General features: G+C 36.7%; 1 protein-coding gene across 8 annotated transcripts in view; it reads left to right on the forward strand.

Moving 5' to 3' along the window:
• Window positions 1–21,682, forward strand: part of TENM3 (teneurin transmembrane protein 3) — a 427,807-nt gene that overhangs the window by 254,187 nt on the left and 151,938 nt on the right. The gene's annotated exons all lie outside the window — the stretch shown is intronic.

Genomic DNA, 21,682 nt, shown 5'->3' on the forward strand with positions numbered 1-21,682 from the left:
TTCAATAAATTGCAAATACTATATACTTTGGTAATTTTAGGTTTTAGGTAGCCAGCAATCTGTATAAAATATTCATCTCTGATACCCTTAATTTTTGTGGTACCTAGGGAAATAAATTCTTAATTCTAACACATTTCTAGTCACTGCTCTCTGAACATGATCACAGTAAAAGGTCTTGATGCCTTTACTCTGGACATAGTCAAAAATTATGATTTAACCATGATCTTCTTCTGAATATGACCCATCATTTTGAAGCACCTCTCTTCCTCTTCCTCAGCAACTGTTTTTAGGCTTTTTTAAAAATCCTTTTACCCTTCACTAATATTGTCTGTGAAAATACGCCTCAATCCTCTTTACTTGATATGTGTGTGTGTATATTCATATATACGTATGTATATATGTTGTACTACATAGCATCATTGCTACTTGGTGATTTTATCTTTCCTTAGAATAAATTTTTGTTCAATTTTAAAACTGTGATTTTCTCTGAAATTTCATCCCCTGGTTTCATCCTCAATTAATATAGACCATCAAAGGTAATTGCTTATCTTTTTCTGCATTTCTTCACTTTCCCTTGACATACTTTTGCCTATTTTATTCCTTTCTTCATCAATTTCAAAAGCATGTTTTCTATTATACCATTCTCGGAACGTTTTCTTCTTATACCACAAGATTAAATTCTAGGACATTCAATTAACCAACTAAGCTTAATAAATTGTATTTTCTAACCCCTGTGATTCTGTTATGACCCTCTTTATGCTTTGTTAGCATCTCACCTCATATTCTGAACCACTTGAAATGCTACTACCAGAAATCATCTTGTTCCCGTTGTATCCTGCACTGATGTAATATTGCTACTTTCTGATTATGGTGTACTGGAAAAAGCACTGATTTTGGGAAGGGCAGATGTGGGTTAAAAATCTCAACATCATACTGTGTAACCATGGCAGGGTACATGTGCATTTTTATCTTGTGTTTCCATAAAATGGGTTTGGTAATATTTCACAAAGACTTTAGAAGGCTTCATTGAAATGTCTTTTGTAAAGTACTTGGCATTTCAGTTTCTTTGCTTTTCTTTATTCCTTTCTTATGCTATATGTTCAAAAGAAAAACAATTAATTTAGTAATTACACAGGTAAATGACAACTACCAAGGCAATAAAGATTTGATGAAAGCAATGATAACTCCCAAGAATTTACATGTCGATTAATTTTTGTGAACAATTATTGTAGATAGCTTTTAGAGCTTTGGAGATTTTTTGATAGTAAGAATGATCACTAAATTCTTAATTTACTTTAGGTGACTTCATAGAGGAGATAAACTGTGAAGTAAATTTGTAAAAACAGGATTTGTTTTAGAAAAAGTTAACAGTGATAGCCAGGTACAGTGCGTACATATGATGTTTGTTTTCCCATTCTTTAAATAGTTCATTTGGGAGAATGGTCTCCGGTTTCATCCAAATTGTTACAAAAGGCCTTAATTCATCCTCCTTCATGGCTGAGTAGTATTCCATAGTACCACATTTTGTTATTCAACTCATGAGTTGGTGGGCACTTGGATTGATTACATATCTTTGCAATTGTGAATTGTATTGTAATAAACATTCGAGTGCAGGTGTCTTTTTGATAAAATAATTTCTTTTTCCTTTGGGTAAATACTCAGTAGTGGGATTGCTGGATCAAATGGTGGGTCTACTTTTGGTTCTTTGAGAAATCACCATACTGTTTTCCAGAGGTTATACTAATGTGCAGTCCCACCAACAGTGTATAAGCATGCCTTTCTCTCTGCATCCAGGCAAGCATTTGTTGTTTTTGGACTTTTAAATAAAAGCCATTGTAACTGGGGTAAGGTGATATCTCATTGTGGTTTTGATTTGCATTTCCCTGATGATTAGTGATGTTGAGCATTTTTTCATATGTTTATTGGTCATTTGTCTATCTTCTTTTGAAAAGCTTGTTCGTGTCTTTTGCCCACTTTTTAATGGGGCTGTTTGTTGTTTCCTTGCTGATTTGCTTGAGTTCTTTGTAGATTCTGGTTATTAGCCCTTTATCAGATATATAGCTTGTGAATATTTTCTCCCATTCTGTAGATTGCCTGTTTGCTCTGTTGATGATTTCCTCAGCTGTGCAGAAGCTTTTTAATTCAATCAAGTCCCATTTATTTTTGTTGTTGCCATGATTGCCTTTGCAAGGTCTTCTTAAATTCTTGGCCTAGGCTGATATCGAGAAGAGAATTTCCAACCTCTCCTAGAATTCTTATAGTTTCATGTCTTAGGTTAAAATCTGTTATCCATCATGAATTAATTTTTGTGAGTTGTGAGAGGTGCGGATCCTGTTTCAGTCTTCTACCTGTGGCTATCCAGTTTTCCCAGCACTATTTATTGAATAGGGATTCTTTTCCCCATTGTATGTTTTGGTCTGTTTTGTCAAAGATCAGATGGCAATATGAGGATGGTTTTATATGTGCGTTCTCTGTTCTGATCCATTGGTCTGTGTCTATGTTCTTGTGTCAGTACCATGCTGTTTTGGTTACTATAGCTTTGTGGTATAGATTGAAGTCTGGTAAAGTGATGCCTCCTGATTTATTCTTTTTGCTTACGTTTGCTTTGACTATTCAGGGTCTTTTCTGCTTTCATACAGAGTGTAGAATTTTATTTTCTAGATCTGCAAAAAAAATGACATTAGCATTTTAATGGGAATTGCATTGAATCTATACATCACCTTTGGTAGCATGGACATTTTAACAATGTTGATTCTGCTGATACATGACCGTATTATGTTTTCCATTTGCTTACATCCTCTGCAATTTCCTTCTTCAGTGTTTCGTACTTCTCCCTGTAGAGATCTTCCCCCTCCTTGGTTAAATATAATCCTAGGAATTTATTTTCTTTGTTGCTATTGTGAAAGGTATTGAATCTTTGATTTGATTCTCAGCTTAACTATTGTTGGTGTATAGGAATGCTACTGATTTGTATACATTGATTTTGTAACCTGAGACTTTGCTGAATTTATTTATTAATTCCAGGAGCCTCTCGGTTGAATCTTTGGGGTTTTCTAGATATAAGATCATATCGTCACCAAAGAGCTATAGTTTGACTTCTTCTTTCCCCATTTAGATACCCTTGATTTCCTTCTCTTATCTGATTGCTCTGGCTAAGACTTCCGGCACTATGTTGAACAGAAATGGAGACAGTGGCAACCTTGTCTGATTCCGGTTTTAAGCAGGAATGCTTTCAATTTTCCCCGTGCAGTATGAAGTTGGCTGTGGGTTTGTCATATATGGCTTTTATAATATTGAGGTGTGTTTTGTCTAAGCCTATTTTGTTAAGAATTCTTATAAAAGGGTGCTGAATTCTGTGAAATGCTTTTTTTGCATCCATTAAGAGGATCATATCATCTTTGTTTTTGCTTCTATTTACAGATTTGCATATGTTGAACTGTCCTTGTACCTCTGGAGTGAAGCTCACTTGATTGTGGTGGCTTATTTTTTGATATGCAGCTGAATTGGGTTTGCTACTAATTTATTGAGGATTTATGGCATCGATATTCATTAAGGGATATTGATCTATAGTTTTCTTTTTTTCTTATATCTTTTCCTGGCTTTGGTATCAAGGGTGATATTGGCATAATAGAATGCTTGGGGAGGATTTGTTCCTTCTCTGTTATGAAATAATTTCTGCAGTATAGGTACCAATTCTTCTTTGTAGGTCTGGTAAAATTCGGCTGTGAAACCATCTGATCTGGGCCTTTTTCTGGTTGGGAGGTTTTTTCTTGCTGCTTCAATTTCATTACTTGACATTGGTCTGTTCAAGTGTTCTATTCCTTCATGATTGAGCCTAGAAAGGTTGTGTGTTTCCAAGAATTCATCCATTTCCTCAATGTTATCAAGTTTATGTGCATAGAGGTATTTTGTATTTCCATGGTATCAGTTGTGATATCTCCTTTTATATTTCTTATTAGGGCCCTTTCTTCTCTGTTTCTGGTTAATCTGGCAAGAGGCCTGTCAATTTTGTTCACCTTTTCAAAGAACTAACTTCTTGTTTCATTAATCTTCTGTATGGTTCTTTTATTATCGATTTCATTTAGTTTTGCTCTGACCTTAGTTATTTCTTTTCTTCTGCTGGGTTTGGGATTGGTTTGCTCTTTCTGTTCCAATCCATTGAGACAATTCATTAGATTGTTGATTTGTAATCTTTCTGTCTGTTGGATATAGGCATTTATGGCTACAAATTTTTCTCTTATGACTGCCTTTCATTAATCCCACAGATTTTGATAACTTGTGTCCCCTTTGTCATTTAGTTCAAGCCATTCACATTTATTGAAAGGATTGATAAGTGAGGTGGATCTGTTAGTCCTGTTGAATATCACTTTATTGCTTTGTTTTACCTCTTGAGCCATTGTGATATCCCAGCCCTGACCTTTATCTTTTGGGTGATTTTACAATGGTGGGTGTCCATTATGCTGATTCGTGTATAATGCAGTTCTGAGTACTTCCTGTAGGGCAGGTCTGGTCTTGTAAAATTCCTTCAGTGTTTGCTTTCCTGAGAAAGTCTTTATTTCTTCCTCATATAAGAAACTTAGTTTTGCAACATACAGAATTGTAGGCTGCCATTATTCTGTGTAAGAAAACTGAGAATGGGGCCCCATTCCCTTCTGGCTTGTAAGGTCTCAGTTGAGAAGTATGCAGTTAGTCTGATGGATTTTCCTTTGTAAGTTATTTTATGTTTTTGCCCCATGGCTCATAGGAGTTCCTCCTTCTTGTTGACTTTGGCAGTCTGATGACTGTGTGTCTTGGTGATTGCCTCTTTGCAATGAATTTCCCAGGTGTTCATTGAGCTTCTTGTACCTGGATGTCTAAATCTCCAGTAAGACCAGGAAACATTACCTCAATTATTCCCTCAAATAGATTTTCCGGTCCTTGTGCATTTTCTTCTTCACTCTCAGGGATGCTGGTGATTCTTATGCTTGGCTATTTTATATAATTCCATATTTCTTATAGGCTTTATTCATTCCTTTTAATATTCTGTTGTTTATTTTTGATAGACTGATTTAATTTGACTGAGTTGTCTTCAAGCTCTGAGATTCTTTTTTCTGCCTAGTATAGTCTATTCTTTTTTTTTTTTTTTTTACATTTTTTTTTATTTCAGCATATTATGGGGGTACAAAAGTTTAGGTTACATATATTGTCCTTGCTCCCCCTCCCCCCCAAATCAGAGCTTCAAGTGTGTCCATCCCCTAGACAGTGCGCATCACACTCATTATATATGTATGCACCCATCCCCTCCCTCCCCAGCATCTGCCCAACACCCGATTAATGTTGTTCCTATATGTACTCTTAGGTGATGATCAGTGAAACCAATTTGATAGTGAGGTATAGTCTATTCTTAAAACTTTCTACTGTTTTTTGTATTTCCTTAAGTAAATTTTTCATTTCCAGAAGTTCTATTTGGTTTTTGTTAATATGTTGATTTCTTCAGTGAATTTTTCATTCATTTCCTGAATTGTTTTTCTGGTTTGAGTTTGTTTTCCATTTTCTTTTGGATTTTGTTTAACTTCCTTACAATCCATATTTGGAATCTTTATCTATCATTTCATTATTTTCATTTTGGTTAGTGTCCGTTGCTAGAGAGCTGGTGTTCCCTTTTGGGAGATGTCTTTGTGCCATAATTTTTCATACTTCCAGAGTTCTTTTGCTGATTCCTTCTCAGCACTTGTAAAAGAGCATCTGTAGCATGTTTGGTAAGAACCTTGGCTTTGCTTGTGGGTGCTTTGATAGTGATCTAGGTTCTGAATGGATGCCTTGGTTATAGATATCCTTCGTGTGGTGGTTTCCTCAGTTGCTAGTGGTTTATAGGCTGTAGCAGTGGTAAGCTATGTGCATGGGCAGATTCCCTGTCACTTTCTGATGTGGAATGATGGAGGTCTTTGGAATCCTTTCTCTTTACCCAGCTATGTGGTCTTTTTAACAGTGTGGATTGTGTTGGCATGCCCAGTTTAATCTCTGAGACAGTAGGTCATGCTTGTGGGTAAGAATCAACCACACCTTTAATAACTGAGTCAGTAAATGCTGTAAAAGTCCCTGCAAATTGACCTCCCCAACAGTAGATGGGTGCTTGCCAGAAGGAACAAGCTGCAGTGTTGTTTTTGGGACCTGTGACTGGCTCTAGCACCTCAAGAGAAGCACTGGAATGTCCCAGGTGGTAGGTGGGGCCCTGGAACTTCCAGGTGAGTCCTTCTCTGCCATAGCAGAGGTTGGCAGAGGGGAGTGAGGCTGGGCAGGGCTAGGTTGGATGAGCTTGCCTTTGAGCTCCACAAAAGCTGTTAAGGTAGCTGTTTTTGCAAATGTCTGCTCCCAGCTTTTGGGGAACGCCACCAGGGATGGGCTGGAGTGGCCCCACCCAGTTAGAAATTGTGCTTGTGTAGGTGGGGCCATCTGAGATTCACTATCTGGCTATCAGGAAGAAATTTCACCCTTCTCCCCGCTCTCCTGCTCCCTCTGGCATCTGCCAGCAGGCATGTGCTTAAACTAGCTTAGCTCCCCGACAGTGGTGCTGTGGGCTGGGAACTTCCCTGTCCAGGATCCCACCCTGGGCTGAGAGCCCAGCCTTCCTGTGGGGCAAACGGTGCTCCGTGAATATGCCATGGCTGGGACCCACACTGCACTCTAAGTTCTGCCCACGCAGGCTTCCTCACCTCCCAAGATTAGTTCACACATCTCCCCTCTGTGCCCCCTACCAACACAATTGAGTTCTGGGGTATGGGATCTGGCCTGTGGGGCCATCCCTGGGACCCTGAAGATCGGTCCCTGACCATGCCAGGGAAAAGTGTGCTAGTCCATAGTTGCCTGTGTGGTGCTCAAGCAGGTTTGATGTCCCTCTGCTTCAGGGTGTGCGCTGCTCTGATGGAGCATCCAGACAGACAAGCAGCACCAGGGAGGGCCGGTGAGCCGGGAGCTCACAGTCCGAGCATGCCTTAGTCCGTTGCAGGTCTATACGAGGAGAGGTTTGAGCCCTCTCTCTGTGTAAGCCCCAGTGTGGTGTATACTCCAACAGAGGGAAATTAGCAGCTCCTGAGAGCCCTGGCTCGATAGTGTCTCTCAGCAACTGTGGGCAGGGTGGGGAAGGGGAAGGGGAAGAAAAGAGTCTGGATGGAGGAAAGATAGCACTCTTGTCATCTCTGTCCCTCTCTGGAAGGCAGCCTACTCGGAATGTCCGGGATCTGGCGTCACAAAGATCTCTCAGTACCCACCAGCCCCTTGAGGCTCCTGAAGTCTGGGCTGGATTTGGGAAATGTTTTTGTGGGAACAAGCAAGACAAAAACTGAGGGCTGAAGTCCCCTGGGGAAGACAAAGGCACACAATGGGTGGAGAAGCAATATGGCCCCTGCCGTCTGTGGTGAGGGAAGCACCCCAAGGAGGCCAACAGCCTGAAGCTTCATCCTTATGAAGCTCGCCATTCACTGGCAGCAGCTGCTTTTGGGCTCACGAGGGTAGAAAGGCTCCCCAGCGGCTCAGGAGCCTGCTGACTGCCAGAGATGCGAGGGAGGGAGAAACAGGCCTCTCCACCTACTCTTTTCACAGGACTCCAAGCCTCTCAGGGGTTGTCCTCAGCCGATATCTTGCTCTCCCCTGTTCTGCTCTGCAGCTTCTTCCTGTAGAATCTCTTGTAGGTTCTGGCACTCTTCCCTCAGAATTATACCTGATCTATGATTGATTGTTTGTGTGTTTCTTTTTCATCTAAAACTTTTCCTTCTTTCTGAGACAATCTTGCAGCGGGTGCCTCTGGTTAGCCATCTTGTCTCTCCTCAACATTTTTTAATCCTATCAAGCATATAAACATTTTTGTTGACATTTGGCTAATTTCTCTGATGTCTACTCTGATATTCTGGTAAACTAATTGATAGTTGTTTCATTTTCACACTTTTAATAAACAAAAACAAAATCCACTAAATACCATATTTAGCAGACTTTTAAAAAATTTAGAAAATTAAAAATTGTTACAGATAACATACATTGTTTTTTGTAATAGAATTATATATTGATAGGACTATGTCCAAATGTACGTTTTCAAAATATTCTCTCTGAACTAAGAGTTTCTTTAGAGAAGCAATACTGTCTTACTCTGTCTTACTCCTTCTTGAATACTACCTTTACCTTGAAGGGACAGATTATATTAATTTTTTCAAAAATATATTCTTGGTAGCATGCTACTGATGTCATTTCTCATCACAGAAAAGATCGTCAAAATTGAACCCTTCTCCTTTTTGTTTATTTAACTCATTTTTGAGATTTGTAACTCTTTGGGTACTTTGCCATGAGATAACTGGCTAACATTTTTGTAATTGAAAAATATTTTCAAGATCACACCATAGCTCATCCCAAAATATTGTGAAGGATCTTGTATTTAAGTAAGCTCACACAAAGTTTCAGCAAAAACTAAAGGGAGAGGACATCACTGTCAACCCCTCTACTTGCTGGAACGCATATGCTTCTCTCAGGATACTCAGAGACATTAGAGACTTGCCGACAAAAGGTCTGAATATAGGTTCCATTATCGTCGGTGTATTAAATATTATAAAAGCTTAACATCTTTCTTATTTTTTAGATAAGAGATAAATATATGAGTTTGATATATAGATAAATAGGAGTTTCAATGCTTTTTCTTATCTCACTGGTGTTATTTGGTATATGAGTTAAGGTACATCATATAGACACTATATAAGTTTTGTGGCCAAAAAGACCTGGCTTTGCCCCTGTATGACCTTTGACAAGTTCATTCGATCTCAGTTTCCTCATCTTAACAAAGTAGATTTTATAATACACACACACACACACACGCACACACACCACACATTCTGTGGGAATTGTATAAAGTTTAAATTCAATACCATTTTCTTGGCACATGGTAAATAGATGTTCAATAAGCTTTATTTATGCCCCTTTTCACTGTTGGATTGTTTTCTGTTTGTTTTGTCATTAACTTCTTGTTCACTGGCACCTACATACACATCAGACTGACGATTGACTAGGGTGCCAGAAGTTCTTTCATTCTTCATAAACTTACATGGACCTGAAATCCTTCTCTTTATTTAGCTCACACTTCCTTCTCAGATTTATAGAAAGAATTCTGCTGAACAATTTTAAGCATAGATGGCCATCAATAATTAAGTGACTTAATAATTAAATAGATGAAGTCTTGTCCAAATAACACATAGGAATTTTAAGATGTTCTTTTTCATTTCCATTTTTATTTTAACATACTTAATATGTAATAACTGCCAACAGTAGATGTAATTAATATATTAAAACATGTAAGAAAATATCTAATTTATTCATACACTTGATACATACTTTAATGGCTACTCCATTAAAATAACTAAAAAGTGAAACAAAGACTGTTAAGCTATTTTAGCTTATTTAATATTAGTAAAAAAAAATATGCATATTTAATATATTGTTCTTAACATTCCCAAACAAAATCTGTAACGTGATTTTGGTACTTGATTGTAGACCTAAGTTAAAATAAATCATAATAGAAATATTTTGATTCGTACTGTAGCCCTATACATTTTATGCAACTGTGTTTATACTTAAATCTTACATAATCCTCCCTTTCTTGAAACTGTGAAAATATGTGGAAGATAGTAAAGAACTCACAAAAATATGCTCCAATCACCTAACACTCTCTAGAATTTTATCTCCCAGTTTTCAGCAATTAGTTAACATATAATGTTGTATTGACCATGAATATGTTTTCATATTCAGTGTAATTATAAATTGATACAGAGCCAATTGCTAAAATGTGTAATTACTAATATATTGATATTGAAAATTTTCATGTAAAAATTAAAAATAGTTTTTGTCTCAAACCATTTTTTTTGTGGAATTACTAATAGCTCATATTAATTCAGGTAGCAGCAGTGAAATGTATCTTGTTTATAAGCTTTTCATTTAAGACACTTTTCTTGCTGAGATCACCTCCTAGTGTGAAAGTTTTCCAAAGATAATAGCACATCAATTCAAAAGTGTAATAGATTTGAGACCACAACATGCTATCAGCATGAATAAGTACTTTATCAGTCTCACTAAGTCCCTGTGCCACAGCTAGAATCATTACATATTTGTTCTTTTGTTTTCACATCAAAATATATAATTTACATTCTCATGTTGATTGCTTACTTGGGGCATGTTTAATTTTCTTATTTAAAATACTTTTCTTTAAGATGCACACCAGAATTAATTTTAGGTGATAATAAAAGAAGAGGCACTTTAGTAGGAGTCTAAAATGTTTTCTTTTTGTAATTGCATAGTCTCTTACTATAAAACATTTATAATTACATTTATGATAATACCTTTATATTAGAAACAAAATAATCAATCCATCTTGAACAAGTCCTTTCCAATTCTTAGAAAATTTACATACATGCACACATGCACCTTTTCTAGAATTATCCTTTTAAAAAATTAATGGATTAAGTTATCAAAATACAATGAGAAAAATGTTGAATTTTAGTTAATTACTGACTCATTATAGGTATGTTTTATTATATCTTAGCTGTTTCATTTTTTTAATCAAGCGTTGAGACAAGCCTTTTCAGTTTTTAGATCCCATTTGTGCATTTTTATTCTTAGTGATCGCTTTCGTCAAGTACACTTCTGCTGCAGTGATCATTAAATAAGTTAATTAAAAAACTACTCCTACTAATATTTTTACTTTCCTTATACTAGTTAAGTACTTTTTAGGTTCTCCTACTTAACACCCACCCTCAAAAGCATGTTTTAAAATAATTTCTAAAGGATGAAAGAAAACATTTTCTCTTTAACTATTAACATAATAAGAATTCAGTATGGGGTACTTTTTTCAATTATGCTGATATTCTGCTCCCTCTGAACCTTACTAAGAGAGTTTTTTTCCCCCCAATGACGTTGTTTTGTAGATAGAAGCTATATCTCTGCTACAAACTCTGTCAAGGTGTGGTGGTGCCTCTACTGAGGCCAGTACAAGGAACAGCACCTTCATTGTCACTACTTTGTCCTCAGCAGTTTCAAAGGAGAAAAGTTAGGGAGAAGGCATGTTATGCAGGAAAAAAAAAAATTATTTCTTTTTTTCTTCTCAAAATAGCAGATACGTAAAGGGAAAGGAGATTATGTGTGTGTGTGTGTGTGTGTGTGTGCATACACAGTGCACTTAAAATATTTAGAATTGAATTTTCCAGAAGAGTCTCTGTTACTAAAGAGAATAGAGGTAGCTCTTTCCTTTTTATAAAAATTTGAATAGAAGTAATAAATGAAATAAAATTTTTAGAGGAAAAAATGAATATATAAAAACTACCCCAGCCAGAAAGGTTAAGAGTAGAGAGATAGCATTATCTGTATGAAGAAAGTAGTGAAACATTTTGGGAAGCTATAAATGCCCAAGCTGAATTATTAGCTAGACTTATACATGGCTCAGAAATCCAAGTATTGAGTTCAAAGAGAGAAGGAAAGAGAACCCCCTAATGGAGGTCCTCGTGAAATAAGATACTGTGCTGATGAATGTTTTATAAGCAAATGGAAATATAGATACTATAGGACACAAAGAAAAACCAAAAGAGAATAGATGCCGGTGTCTCATTTGGAGATAAAAGCCTATAAACACCGTAGATACTTAAAAAAAAAGTCGCAATGACACTAGAAAGGATGAAGGAACCCATTAGGGAAAGCTTAATTAATGGGTGAAATTGAAAGGGAAGAATAAGAAAAGGGGGATGTTGAAAGTGAAAAATTAAGAGTGAGAAGACATTAAGCAATGAAAACTGTTTAAGCCATTTGACTCAAGTCAGATGGATAGAGCCTTGTATTGTTCAAATTCCATTTGTTCTAAATCGACTACCAGCAGTGACTTTCTAAGCAGGAGTCTTTTGAATTGATTTTCTGATTTGTTAATACCATCTTGATGGGAGTCTTCAAGTTAAACTTGAGCCAAGAAACTAATATGCTAATACCTTACTGCAGTGGTTCTCAAAGTGTGGTTCCCAGATCAAAAACATCAGTTGCTAGGGTTTTACCCCAGACCTACTGTGTTTTAACAAGCCCTCCAGGAGATTCTCGTGTAAGCTAAAGCTTGAAACCCACTGCTCACAAGAAAAGTTTTACACACCCTACCAAAACCTGTGATTCCCTTTGAGTCTGGCTGAAGCGTTTCCATGTGAAAGATAGGTAGCTGCGGAATACCTTTTGCAGGCTTATGCAGATGCTCGTGTGGGTGGGCTTCTCCCTGAATGAGCACAGCAGCCTCTGCAATCTCTTCAGGAATCTTACAGAGCTGAAGGCCAGCATCTTCTGCTGCTAGAGATTTCTTTCCAAATAGCTAGGCTTTGAGCACAGTAAGTAATTATACTGGATATCTCTGGATATCTTTTGAGAATCAGTTCCCAAAAGGTAAGGAAACAAACAGGAACCCAGCCTTGAATAAGAATGGGTAATTTTCTATACAGGCTTGCTTTCTTTAGTTTTCTGTTTAATAGGTGCCAGAAATAGTGAATTTCCTTTCCTCATTATCTAAAGCACTTCATTGAGATAAACTGCTTTTTCAGCTTTTTAAGTAGTTATAAACACATTGCTAAATATACATTTAACAGATAATCCAGCTGGTTTTGGACTTAAAATTCAGAATTTGATAGTGAAAATTCTAAAGACTGTGATAAGCACAGGTTTTAAGTGTTTGAAATGCTTGGGTAATAGTTAATATCTTTCAGGTACATTGTTTCTAATACATACTGACAAAGATTTTGGCCTGATTTACTCTCTGCGGCATTTAATAAATATACTCTTAATTACGGACTACGAGTAATGGAGTGATAATAGACAATATGGAAGCAACGCAGAATAAGAATTAAATGTTATATATTTTAACAGTTTTTTAAAGTATCTTATCTTAAAATGAACTCTAGGCAAACCGTCCATTGTCTTGGCATCATCAAGTGACTAAAACTATTTTGAACTCAGTAGTTAATTTTAGCCTTCATGTATTTCCAGGTAAATTTAATCCACAAGTGTGGGATTCATTTGCTTTCGATCTGAAAATGTCATTTTGGAAAAGTCGTTTGATGTTGAGGAAATCTTGTGAGACCTTTAATAAGCCTCTTAAATCAAGAAAGTTATATTTTGCCAGAAGGAAAAGGAACCTGTACCTTAAAATTTCCTTAGCTCATAAGTGAGAACTTCAGATATGGAAAAGGTTGCAAATTTGCCCAAATATAGCCAATCTTTCTTTTCATTGGCACACCATCTTTGAAATCAGAGCATCTAATTTAGAGAAAGCAATCTATATTCAAAGTAACTTTTTACTGATTTGTCTACACAGGTCAGTAGAAAGCAGGACTTCAAGACATTTTATTTAAACACTTCACATTTAGTTTAATGTAAGTTACTCTCTTTGTTCAACAAAGAATGTAAGAAGAGGAAGAAAGCATCAGCATTTCCTGTCTGGTAGTCCCTTTCTCCCTTTAAGACGTAATAGATATTATTAAACAATAGAAATATTTTTTAGGTGTCTTGTATGTCACAAATAAAGGTTTCAACAGTGCCTTAGGGACAGAAGCAGAACACTATTAATACTACACTCTCTTTATTCTAATCATTTGCTTTGTTAATCTCTAAAAAAGGTTTTTAATGGTGTATAAAACATTGAAGAAAACAGTTTTCTTTGAAGGATAACCACTTCTGAAGTTAATCTAATTAAATTTTCATTCAGTAGTTGCACATTTTCTTTTTCACTTTTATTTTCTGTCCTAATCTTCCATTGAGGAAATGACTCAAACCACTTTGAATAATGCCACAACATATTTTCCAGGGATGCATTTCTTTTGGGTCCCTATAATTGTCAACTTATTAAACCATGTATTTGATATTAGAGGTAATATGATTATATTAATCCCCCAAACAAAAGACTAGTATTAACCCATTTTTTCCTAGTGACTCTTATAAGCTTATAATTTAATTATTATAACATTTAATTTTGTTAGGATCTTTTTAATGAGCACTAAGACATTGATATTATATATGATTATAATATAGAAAGGCGCATTTAAATTTACTCAAAAAATATGATTATTTTGCTACTAAAAATCTTATGATGGTAAGTTTTGTGGTTATTACTTTAAAAAACAAACTCAATCAAAAGTGCAGAGCTTCTCTGGAACAAAGCATACTTTGGGTAAGAGATGGAGTAAAAAAAGAAAAACAGCAAAACAAATTATAAGAAGCAATTTTAAGTGGCCTGGAATAGGAATAGACGAGTAGACAGAAGTTATGATGGGCGTACAGAGGTAATTCCGTATACTGTGCAGGTTCAATATTTAAAACATGACATTTCATTTGAGAGTAAAGTTGAAAATGTTACTTTTTGCCTCTTCTCTGTCTGTGCCAAATAGATTAAAAGGAGCAAGTTGGGGTAAAATAACACAGAAGAACTTCTCCACTCTAGCAGAAAAGAAAAAGAAAAGAGAAAGAAATGCCTTAAAGGAACGAATGCAGGATTCTCTGACAAGTTGAACACGGGGATGAGGGTAGGGGAAGCAGGCAGGAAAGAAGAGGAATTAAAAATTACCCAAAGTTGCGCCAGTCAGATCTACAGGACAGAGTCGCAAAGCAATGACCAAGAAGGCAGGAATGGGGGTAGCAAAAAAGATGGGGAAATTCAGCCTTTGTCTTCGCTAATATAAAATGTGCACATGACCCATAGCAATACACGTTACAGAATTGGTTAAAAAAAAAATATAAGCTAGAGCAGAGGCAGAAGCTGAAATGAAAAGGTTGGTCTGAAGGCAGATCAACAAAGCAACACGTCATTCAACTTAAAAAGACTAAAGAGCAACTGTTAATTGTGCCTAATATAGAATTATCCTTGCATTTATGTTTTAGCTGCTACATAGCATTACAAGTTAATGATGCAGTGCAGTTCCACAGTTCTTGTCTTGTTGTTGTTAAATAGAATCCCCCTCAAGATTCCAGAGCCACAAAGCAACTGTTAGTGTTCGGTGACCTTCGGCACCAGCTGTCTTTTGGGCTTTGAAATTGATTTTCCTGATCTCAGTCTCTGATAGTCGCTCTTGGAGTGTGCCTCTCCAGTCCATCGGCGGAGTGAAAACAGCGGCACAAATAGCTGAGGAACTGGAGGCAGGCTCCACGCAGGGCATCATTAGCAACATCAGAACAAAAGGTGTGCTCTGTGTTAAAAAGAAGCTGCTGCTGCTGCTTTATTGCCGGATACAATGGGGAATATTCGCACAGGTTCACTTTTTTCTTTCCCAAATATGGTCTGAGAAGTAAAGAAAATTTCTGCCTTTACTCTGCAAACCTCATGTGGATGCCAGGTCAAAACCATATGTTTTTTATAGTAATTTTTGCAGGATTTTTTTTTTTTTTTTTTTATGTGAGAAGCATATTCCCAAAGCTGTATGACTTGGCAGAGAGTCACGGGATGGGGAGGAAGACGAATGACATACAGAAATGTGTGCTTTATACAGAATTAGCTGATAAGGTAATTTTCTTGTATGGAAAGTCATTGTATAGTTTTCATATCACTGAATTTCAGTGTTCGTTTATCTGTTCATTAAATGTTTGTAGAGTTCTAAACATAAAGTAAGTATGTGCTGGACCTTCAGATAGATTAAAAAGAAGTCCTGGGCTTAAAGATATATATTAATCACAATATGCACTTTGTCAGTGTTTTATACATTGCAATGGGAGAGGTGTCGTTGCCTTTGGAAAGAAGGTGTCTTGTCTGAACCCCAAAGCTAACAAAGTTCTATCACATGTTCTCTGCCTTGGAAAATACGCTGACATAGACCTTTCTGACCATGTCTAAGAGGTTCTTACATACATATTTTGAGGCCTGATTTTACCTGAAGGAATTAGTCCTCACACAGATGACACCCTTTGTTTGTAAACAGTTTCAAAATACATTACTTTAAACAATCTTTACTAATTCTTTCTTGCATACTAGAAAACCATCTGAAAATATTGAAGACCAACGATTTAAACTTACAATGCATTGGTCATTTGGCTCTTCTTTCCATATTTTATTAAATATAACCTTTCTCTATTTATTTTGTACATGTATCGCCAAGGCCTAATCTGATGCTCTTCTGATATGGGTAGTCATTTAGGCAGAGGAGGAGGAAATATGTGTAATACTTCTGAGATACAAAGTCAGTGGCCAAAACAATTCTATTTTTTCTTGCAGCAACAAAAGTAAATTTATGTATTAAATAAATCGGAAACTCTTTCAAGGTAAAAGGGTTTTCAGTTCCACTAATATTGATGAAAAGTATATCTTAGAATATTAAATCTTTGCTTTCAAAAATATCTCAAAGTTGCATTTTCCTCTAAGAAAAATAATGCTTTTATAGCAACTTAAGCCTAGTTCTTGAAGGAGTTCCTTGCCAGGATCACCAATCACATCATGTATTGATATCTCAAATGTTGGAAATTGAAACAGAGATGTCTGATTTGAAGTCAGCATCTGTCAGACTCATTGTCTTGCACAGTGTATTCCCATTTTGTGGCTAAGATCATAATCTTCAGAGTCTCATAGGCTCAGGTTCAAATCCCATCTCCCATTGGGAAATCACTTAATCTACTTTGAATAAAGCTATAATACATTTCCCAATGGTGCTCTTCATTTTGGTGCCTATAATGTCCAACTTTTATTTATTTATTTTTATTTTATGTATTTTATGGTTTTATGTATTTATTAGCTGTGGCTTTTTGGCCAAGGTACTTAATTTCTGTGAGACTCACTTTCCTCATCTGCACGGTGGTTACCATGTTATTTTACACATACTTATTGAGCAACTAGTATGTGCCAAGAACTTTTTTTAAGTCCTGGAAATACAGAGGTGAATAAGACTTCATGTAGAAGAGAAACAATAGATTTGTGTGGTGGATATGTCATTCTTAGTCCATCAACTAGAAATACAAAGGTTTTTTTTGTATTTTTGTTTATTTTAAGCCCTCATTCCTAGAAACTTCCCTTTAGACATTTTGAATCGCTCCCTCTCCTGCCCCATCCCCTTACATGATACTCTCAGCACGGCAGGGAGCATCTGGTGTTTGGGTCTTCTCTGCCAAGACATCGAGTTTTCAGGCTGTCTGTTTTGTTTGTTATTAATGCATGTTATTGCTGAGATAGCCTTCCTTCCTCTATGTGAGGCGGTTCAGGTCCAGTGGCGCACTCTACCATTTCTATGCTATTCTTGGAGCTTTGGAAGTAATTCTGCTTCTTAAAAATTATGCTGAGGCATAGAATCTCAGTGAGGCTCTCTGTAACTGCATTACCTAGATACTTCATGCATTAATTTCTTTGGAGGACCCTGTTATCTCCTCAGTTTGTTGTCTGTGATTTAAGGCACAGATTTCCTCTGCCCCTGGGCCCCCTCAGTCCGTTGTGCAGTGTCTGCTTCTCCAGGACTCGGCCAAGGAAGCCGTCATCAGGGCTGTCCTTTGTCCCTGGGACATGGTCAGTCCCTCTGCTCTCAGCCATTCCCCTTTGTTTCTCTTACCTTAGCCCTTGATAAAATGAGATATTTTATTGTCTACAGGGAACCTTTACTTTCTAAACTCTATTTCTTTTAGATATTTGGGGTATATCCCAAATCCTCTTGATTTCTACTTTTCCTCCAGAGGGTTTTCATGGTGCCAAGAAACAAGGCGAGCGAATCTGTCATTGGCCGTGGGCCTACATTCCCATTGCTACTTGAGTGGTGCTTGTTTCTGTCAGCATGGCTGTGTCAGGTAGCTCTCTCTGCCATTTCTGTACCCTCTAGCGGGGCATGGAAGTAGTAGAAAGAGCCTCAGACTTCTTAGAGTCTTGCTCCTTCCCCAGGATGCTGCCCATAAAGAATGATGAGAATCCTCTGCTCTCGTCAGCTCCCCTCGGGATCTCCACCTGCTGCCAGCCTGAAGATATTCTCCTAGTCTGGAGGGAAACCTGTTTTTTCCCCTCACACCATTTTCCTCCCAAGCCTCATGGTTACACCCCAGGCCACTCCATTTCACCCAGGGGTCTGGGCTGTTGAAAACCAACAAGAGACTCATCTTACCTCATGTCTCCCAGAGGTAATGAAAGAAAACAACTGCTGGAATTGAGAGGTGTGGAAAACACAGAAAGGAAAAAAAGTTCAGGAGTAAAAATAAACACTTTAAATAGCATTTTAAAAATTTAACCCACCACACAAGTAAATAAATAACAAGATAGCGGACTGTAATAAGCACTTTGAGGAAAATGAATGTGGCAGTACGATGGAGAGTGAAGGGAACAGGGCTTCGGATTGGGTGATCAGGTGGTAACATCTAAGCTGAGACTTGGGGGATGAAGAAAGGAATACAAATAGTCATTTTGTCCTTCACAGCATTATGGTGAAAATTTAGTAAAGTAACAGTCCGCAGCATTGAGGAAGTACTCAGGAAAAGGCAGTTATTATTACTGGTGTTGGTGAAGCTGACACAATGCATAGCTAGTGCAAGTCAGTAGTGATACTGGGAGGGGCCATCCAAAACCGAGCTGATGCTAAAGCCTGCTCTGTACGTTAACATAGCGAATTGTTTCACATTCATAGGAAATATCAATCCTTTTACTATGCTTGGCAAAGTACTGGCCCGGTGAAATGTATGCTCTAGCGTATTCCAGGACTTTTTAGGGTGGAACTTCCGAAAAGATAATAGTAGGATCTCTGTCCAATTACATAGATCTGTCCCACCTTCTCCAAGAGGAGTGCTTACACCTCCTCTGGGCTGCTTTTTATAGTTCATTTTCAATGGTGTTTTGCCTCTTGGTCACTCTTCGTGCATGGTGTTTTGCCTCTTGCTCACTCTTGGTGCATAATCCTAAAAACAGTGAGAATCTAAATCAGGGGCCAACTACAGTTCACAGGCCACATCCAGCCCTGCTACCTGTTTTGGTACTGCTTGTGAGCAAAGAATGGTTTTTATATTGTTAAATAATGGACAACATGGAAAAAAAAAGAAAATTTAATGACATGGAAAAATTCTATGAAATTCTAAAATTTCATAGATAATTCTATTGAAATTCTAAAATTTCAATATCCATAAATAAAATTTTATTGGAACAGAATTATTTATGTATCGTCTATGGCTGCTTTCATAATACAATAGCAGAGTTCAACAATATAGCTGGAAAAGCGTAAAATATTTACTCTCTGGTCCTTTATAGAAAAAGTTTGCTGACACCTGATCTAAATGATCAGATTACTTCTTGGCATGACAGAATCCATCTTTTCTTCCAGAATACGTACCAGTGTGGAGAGTCACCAGTATCAAATTTGTAAACCAGGGAATTAATTTCATACACATTGGTTTTGATGATGTTACATTTTGAATTGAGATTTAAAGCCTTCAAGTGATAATTTTTGGTCTTTTGGAATGTAGGTTCTGATATGTGAATTTGGGCAGAATAATAAATAGTAATGTTTATTGAGCACTTCCCTTGTGCTGGATACTAATATAAACACTTTGTATGTATGACTTCATTTAATCCTCAGAAAATAACTATGAAGTAGGTATTACTATTGTGCCCATTTTGCAAATGATAAAACCAAGAAGCAGAAAATTTGAGTAACTTACCAAACATCATGCAGCTAATTATAGGTGAAGTCTGCGTTGGAAGCCAGACAGTCTAGTGCCAGAGCCCTTATAACCACGCTGAGTATGATTATGGTAGAAGATACTCATGCTGCCTCCAGTATATCACTTAATTCAGGCTATAAACTTTTAAATTCGTTTTATAAAGTAATTCAATGGGGGGAAACAGGTTCACAGTATAGTCGCTAGTATAATTTATGGAAGTAGTAACTTATTTGCATCTGTTCTGATTTTGTGGTTGACAAAGCATTTTTTAGATACATTAGCTGGTTTATAACCCTGTAAGAACAGTAAATCATTAGTGCCGTATTTTTTACAGATGGAAAAAAACATGAGGGTTCCTAGGACCACATTATGGGTTGGGGAACCTGTGGCCTTGGGGCCACACATGGCTTTCTGGATCCTCGAGTGTGGATTTTTTACTGAATCTAAATTTTACAGAACAAATGTTTTTATTAAAAGGGGTGCAGCAGTGAACGATGAAGCTTTTCTTGCCTCCTTTGGTGCTTAAAAAAGAACAATCTTGAAATCAGAAGGCCACAGGTTCCCTACTCTGTTAGTTCTTTGTAGCTTAAATACTTATATTGCCTTTTCTAAGCAATAATATACATTAAATCATGAGTTTTATTCCTCTTTTATTTGTTGAATACTGATGGAGAGCTCAGTATATTCCAAGCACTTCACAATCAATATTAACTCATTTAAGCCTCATAATAACACTGTGAGGGAGATACTATTACTATCCCCATTTTCCAAATTAAGAAACCAAAAAAAAGAGGTTAAATAACTTGTCCCAGGACACATACCTAGTGGCAGTAAAGTAGAATGTGAACCTTGGCAGTGTAGCTTCCCAATCCTGTCCTATTAACCCCTTAACTTGTTTGATATATTCAATCTTTCCCTATTACACAGTAAAATAACTACATGAATATTAAAATTGAAAGCATTTCGCTATTAATATTTACCATTTAAAATTATCTTGCATAAATACCATACCATACTAGAGTGGCATATTCATAGACATATATTAATAAAATCTCCTGCATATGAAGGAGAGAGCACAGTCTGTTGGCTTCATTGGATGTATTAGAAGGAAGCATAATAATGCATGTTAAGACGCAAACTGAATATGCTATAAGCTACAAGTTACCAGCATAATATTAAATGTAAACTATGAAGCATGTGGTACATTGTTGAAATTTGAGACTTTTATGGTAAATAGGAATCTTAAAATTAATCATCTTTCCTAAAGCATTCCTTCTACAATGCTCTTTTCATGTGACCATTCAATTTCTGCTTAAACATTTTAAGATAAGAGAGCTTACAACTTTTAAAGGCAATGTGTTCCCCCATTGGGTGGCTCAGTTGTTAGAGAATCTTTCTGCATTTGATCTAAAACCTGCCTCACTGACCCCTGCATTTATTCATGTTTGGTTTTAGAGTGTTCTGTGATTACTCTCCACACACACCACCCCCCCCCCAGGAGATTTACCTTCCTGATTACATTTGACGTAAGCTAAAAATAAAATAGTTTGAGAATTGACCAGCTGCCTGTGGCCAAACCTGGTAGTACTCATTAATTGGGGAGCAAGCTAGGATGAGAATGTTTCCACAGACATCCAGAAAATAAATCCATCTGCAGAACACCAGCATGATCATGCGTACTTGTGTATATGAGTATGTTTTCCCATAAAGTGTTACATACCCGTGTAGCCAGCAAGTAACAAGACTAGTTTTCTTATGCAAATTATGAAAATGCTCTTAAGGCAGTTCATCAACGGAAGTTTCAAAATGGTTTTGTTTGGGTAATGGTATAGGTAGAATAATTTTATAGGCTCTCCAGATGTCTACTGGAAGGGACAGTAATCATTTATATGTATAAATCCTGCATATACATTAAAAATCAGTCTCTTTCATTAGAGTTGTTTTTATGAGTTGGGTCCTTTGGTTAAAATATTTCCTTAATTTTAATTTTTTAAAATTATAAGGTCAATGGTAAAAAAGACAGTGTGCATGCAAGAGAGAGACAGAGAAGAGACCT

The sequence above is a fragment of the Eulemur rufifrons genome, chromosome 18 (assembly GCF_041146395.1).
Source record: "Eulemur rufifrons isolate Redbay chromosome 18, OSU_ERuf_1, whole genome shotgun sequence".
Lineage (NCBI taxonomy): Eukaryota > Metazoa > Chordata > Mammalia > Primates > Lemuridae > Eulemur > Eulemur rufifrons.